At 34.3% G+C, this 6,000-nt stretch overlaps 1 protein-coding gene across 1 annotated transcript in view; it reads left to right on the top strand.

Annotated features, from left to right (window-relative positions):
- The first annotated feature begins 756 nt into the window (after window positions 1-756).
- Window positions 757-6,000, top strand: part of LOC143232502 (synaptotagmin-12-like) — a 43,478-nt gene continuing 38,234 nt past the window's right edge. The window contains exon 1 of the mRNA XM_076468052.1: window positions 757-972. The gene's annotated coding sequence lies outside the window, so the exon portion shown is untranslated. The remainder of the gene's footprint in view (window positions 973-6,000) is intronic.

The following is a 6,000-nucleotide window of genomic DNA, read 5'->3' as shown; positions in this document are numbered from 1 at the left end:
CTATGTTAATGATATAAAAGAACAATATTATACATTGCTGCCAAAACAAATGTTAAAAGTTTATGATTTTCAGCCAATGAGAAACATAGTTTTCATTTTTACGTTACGCAAAGACAAGTCTGCACTAAAAGCTCTTTCATACCTATTATTAAGGACAATTAACTACATATCTGAAAATAGTTGTATGGAAATATATTTCTGCTTTTTGTTTCAGGCGTGTAACGTTCATAATTTAATGCATTCCACAGAATATAGTGAGTGAGATATTTTTGTTATTTTTATAACTTGAAATATTTAAATGACATTAGAAGGTGACAATATGACATAAAAAGCAGCCACGTTTCAGTCGTATAATGTTCGCCACCATACTAGCTTGTTGTTAGGTCTTCTAACGTTTTGTCTTTTAAAAGTAGTTATTAAACTATTATGAAAAATCGAAGAGCCCTGAATTTTTGCTACAAAACTCATGCATCTGTAACAGTATGAAACCACAAAGCTAAACAAATATCCAATACTAGTGAATACTTAACACTCCCGAAACGTCTTATTTTCAATAAAAATTGAGACAAATGGTTTCTTTTAGGGTGTTTTAATTGTATCTTGAGATGAAGCATCTAGCAAGAGATGCCAATGTGCACATCTATTGCTAGGCTCTCTGGGAAAAAAGATTACGTCATTCTTTTAGGGTAACCCACGCCATCGATCGATCTCACTGAATGAGATGCTCGAGTCCGTGCTAGCCATGCACCCAGTCATAGGCTTTCACCAATACTGGGGAAAGATGTGTGCATTCTTCTCTCCCTTCAAGAGGACTCGTGAATAGAGTATCTCACGTTTCTCTAAGATACATCAAAAACTCTCACCTGATCAGTATGTAGCTGGTTTGATCCTGATATCACGTGAATTCCTAACATCCAATACATAGATACAAAAGTGTCACGTCTCGTACACACTCTATTGTGACGACTACAGGTTTGAGCCTTTTTATTTTACTTTCTACATTTAGAAACCTAAGGTGCCATTAAACCATGTAAGTTTAGCTACGATTAGTTAGAATTTCTTATATGTTTGTTTATGATTTATTTTAAAATATAATGACCTAAACCTAACCTGTAGCAGAATGAAAACTTGTTTCACGTGATTAATTAATATTTAAGGCACAAATAAGATAACTTCTTGAGGACCTCTTTTATGATAGTGAATTAGGGCTTCCTGGTTAACTTCACTATCTTTAAATATACTAAAAGTACAGTGTTTGTTCGTTGGTAAAGACTTTAAAAAGAAAAGATTTTTCCTGAAATCGATAGAAATTATCAGCCAGTCATTTGTAAGCCGTTTACCCGTAGATTTTATATAACTGCCTACTTTTCTATGCTGTAGTCACAGTTAAGAAAGCTGTTGCGCTTCGTTTCTGTATTAATTAGTTTCTGCTTTTCTCCTAGGACACATTGTACACTCGATAGAACATTTCAAACATTTTCTTGGTATTAAGACACGTTCTAAAGATTAGTTTTTAAATTTACTCTAACGTTTCTATCCTGTTAAATCATTCCTTTTACATATGTTTTCACACATTCGCACAAGTTCTTTAAGAAGTACTTTTGCATAGAAATACTCTGTTTTCACATGTAAAACGTTATAACCCCCAAGGACCAGCACTGGTTTAAGAAGGTCTGGTAGTTTTTCAGACGATACAAATATGAGCTCGTTGTTGCTGAGGCGAACTAAACACTTAAAATGTTTTAGTCGTCACACGACTTGTGTTGCAGTCAACAACAAACTAGTGACGTCTGATGTCATCTTTCAAGTTGTTGATTGCATTTCATAGGATATTGCAATTCAGCTGAAATGTAACACCTACAGTTTTTGTGATAAATATGTCACCCTGTAAAACTGCCTTTCTTAACTTGTTTTAGATATTGAGAACGAAACAACAAAAATGGCGGTGATTATTCTATTATTACTATTATTCTAAACTGTTGCTAATGTTATCAATATTTGGACGGTAAATATTATTCAAGTTCTACTTCTAAATGATATGATGTATTATTAATGCTTTATTATTTAATAAGAAATCAAGTTTTACATAATAACTTTAAGTTGTCTCAACTTAAATTTTTCTTTCAGATTTCTTGTTACTTTTTTGACCAAATTTTGCAAAGCTTTGTACAAACATTTATATAAAGGCAATTACAATGATATTTTTCGACAGAAATTTTGTCATTTCAGGTAAAATTGTGTTGATTGTTGATGTTAATTTTCATATAAGTACGTAAAGTATGACTTATAAGTTTTTCTCAACCAATAAATTTGATTAAAAAACGTGAAAACACGATGTGACATGTGAATATAAATACTACAACTTGTTATTCTGCAAGAACACAATAAACAGGTGAGTTAAATGGCGTAAAAATCTGTTATTTGTTGGAGTAATATAACAATAGAAAATGATATCATGTAAAAATATCCTTTGTTGATGCCTCTCAAGTCCGTCATTTTGGTAGTGATATCTTAAACCTGAGTTGTACTTTTATGTGTGCATGAGTTAAATAGTCAAACTATCTCAAACCTGAGCTGTACCATTTTGTGTGCATGGGTTAAATAGTCAAACTAGAGACTCGTAAGGTTCAAGAATGTTTTTTTTAGACTATTTTTAGACTACAAGTCAAAGGAAAAGCACCCAAGCAGTAGTGCGTGCAGACACAAGGGATTTGTGTGGTTTTAAACCGAATAATTGGACTTACTATCATATATATAACATACTTAGAGCCAAAATGCAAACCTTAGAACTTCTGCTAGGCAGCCTGATACGTAGATCAGTAAACCTCGCCTGACCCCTTTCCTGATTTAAAAGTACATCTGTTATTATGATAATATATCGTTATTGTTAAACGTTACTGGAATTATTAAACTTTATTTGTGTCTGCTTTCAGCGTTACTCCCTATTACAATTATCTACGTAAGGTTATAAACAACACGAATCAGATACTGACATATATTTTAACACACTATTTAAACTCCAGATTGGAACCTTATAACAGGAGGGAAATCAGAGTTATCCTTCTGATGTCGTTGATTATCCTTAATTCACTATTTAAACTACCAAGAGCGGGGACTCGGCGTGGTCAGGTGGTTAGAGTGCTTCACTCGAAAGCCGAGTGTTGCGACTTCAAAGCTCCCTCCTACCAAACATGCTTGCTCTTCTAGCGGTGTATGTGTGTGTGTGAGAGAGGGGGAGTTATAATATGATGTTCAATGTCATTATTTGTTGATAAAATAATAGCCTACGAGTTGACTGTAGGTGTTCCATGACTGGCTGCTTTCCCTCTTCTTTCACTACTAAATTAGGGATTGCCTAGAGCATAGAGTCCTCGGGATATTTTGCACGAAATTCAAAACAAACAAAACCAAATAGCAGGAGAAACACCTTCTGTGTCGTACATTGAAAACCTAGTTTGTAACTCACGGTTGTTTGAGATAACACTAGTAAAGGATGAACGAATATTAGTTTGGACTAAGCATAGTAAATACGAACTGTATAGTATCAGTATAATTATAGTATTACAATCTATAGAGTTAGAACAAAATACTTGTTGACTCATGCATGGCTAACAACTAATACACGTAGTTTCAAAACTTTTTCTTTAAAAAAGCGACTAAACGACTGTTATTACTTTATCAGATAAACGACTTATAGCCACTAATAATAATACATCTTTACAATCTTGACTTCCGTATAAAAGTTCCTGTAAAAGTGCACACAGTTGTTTAAATAAAGTAAGTTTTGTTGTTTTGCACTTCGGCTTTAAGAAAAAAGTTGTTACACACTAGTAAAGATACCGGCGACCATTCTAAAGGCACAACTGTCTTTAAATCAGCATGTTTGCCCTATCTATCATGAGAACAAAATGTGGTTCTTTAAACAACTAGTTCATAATATCAACATTTTAAAGTATTTTCAAAAATTAAAAGTTACGCAACTTTATATTTTTTGGGGAAATGATGCATTATAATTGCATGTTTTATATGTATTGTATGCATCTATAATTATGTGTTGTTACGTAAGGGAGGTGATGTGAGAGAAAAAGCATCTTATATCATTGTTCTACTCATATTTAAAGATTGAGACAGCATAATTAGAAAACACGTCTTATGTAAACCAGAAAACTATGACGACGTTATATTTGAATTTTAAGTATGAAAAGTAGTGGTGTATACTGATACATTTGTGAATCAAACAAAACAATTCTGCACTAGAGAGATTAGAAAACTTAGAACGTTTTCCTAAATAAATAATGATACATTAGAAGCATCTCATTTAGAACGTTCGTTCATAATGAATGAAATGAGGGGAGTTTGCTTGTGTAAGCAAGTTTAGTTTTTACTAGAGTAATGTAAGATTTATATTTAAAAAAAAACTTTTATCAACACATATTTTTTTATCGTTACGCTGTAACTATCATCGAGTTCCTAACTCTAATTCTCATTTAATAATTTATATAATCCAGTTTTGGGCTCCTACGTCAATTCAGGTGTTGTAGCAAACCTTTGAACTGATTTGAATCAAACAATTTATTGATACTGAGTAAATGGAAGAATGAACCATGAAATAATAAAGATATAAGATAGATATGGTAATTTAAAATTCAAAACAAAGTAGAGATTAGAAACGTATTTATTTGATTTCGATTTTTCGTACAGTGTTTTTCTTCAAAAGGACCCGGCATGGCCAGGTGGGTTAAGGCATTCGACTCGTACTCTGACGATCGCGGTTTGAATCCCCCTCGCACCAAATATGTTCGCCCTCTCAGCCATGGGGGCGTTATAACGTGACGGTCAATTCCACTATTCGCTGGTAAAAGAGTAATCTAGGAGTTGGTGTTGGGTGGTGATGACTAGCTCTCTTTCCTTCTAATCTTACACTGCTAAATTAGGGACGACTAGCGCAGATAGCTCTCGTGTAGCTTTGTGCAAAATTAAAAATAAACAAACAAATCTTCTTCAAGTAGTGTCACTAAACTTATTGTTACATACTTTGAAACTGCCTGAAGTAACAATGTAACTTTTTTTTCTCATAATTGCTCCAAGTTTGCAGACTTTTATGAAACAACATAACCGTGAAAGCAATTTCAACTTTTATTCTTGTTTGCTTCTTTATTGTCTCCAGTGACGCGAAGATAGGTCTGTGCTAGAAAACGGATTTCGATACCCATGGTGAGCAAGGTTCGGACAGCTCAATCTGTAGCTTTGTGCCTAGCTACAAACAAACAAAAGCTTCTTTGTTTTCAGATTTGATGCTGTATTGTTTTCTTTCCTGACATTTTAGAGTTAAAAGTTTTGCTTTTTGATCTACTATAAACGTCTTTCTGCGCTGTGTCGCCTGGTGGTAAGGGCATTCGACTCGCAATCTGGTGGTGTAGAACTCGAATCCCCTTCTACGAACACGCTTACCCATGTGTAAGAGTAATATAATCTGAGGATTAACCTAACTGTTCTTGGTAAAAGAGCAATAGGAGAGTTGGAAGTGGGTGGTTTTTCTCTAATCTGTTAAGGACGGCTAGAGCAGTAAAACCTTGTGTAACTTTGCGCATAATATTAACCAAAACTACTAAAATTTATCAAGCATGTATTTCTTCATTAGTTATTTGTCTGCCGATAAGTCAATGACACATTTACGAACTTATAACCTTAAAATCCTGGTTCGATTTCCCAGGTAGAAAGAGAAGATAACACAGTGAAGTTTGCATTAAAAATAAGCATAGGGCATTCTAACAACGTGAAAATAATTGTAATTATAATTTTGAAATTCCCCACTAGTACAGCGGTAGGCCCGGCATGGCCAAGCGTGTTAAGGCGTTCGACTCGTAAGATGAGGGTCGCGGGTTCAAATCCCGGTCGCACCAAACATGCTCGCCCTTTCAGCCGTGGGGGCGTTATAATGTGACGGTCAATCTCATTATTCGTTGGTTAAAGAGTAGCCCAAGAGTTGGCGGTGGGTGG

This window comes from Tachypleus tridentatus, chromosome 11 (genome assembly GCF_004210375.1).
Source record: "Tachypleus tridentatus isolate NWPU-2018 chromosome 11, ASM421037v1, whole genome shotgun sequence".
NCBI lineage: Eukaryota > Metazoa > Arthropoda > Merostomata > Xiphosura > Limulidae > Tachypleus > Tachypleus tridentatus.
The sequence above is the reverse complement of the archived record's forward strand: the minus strand, read 5'-3'. Positions and strand labels throughout refer to the sequence as shown.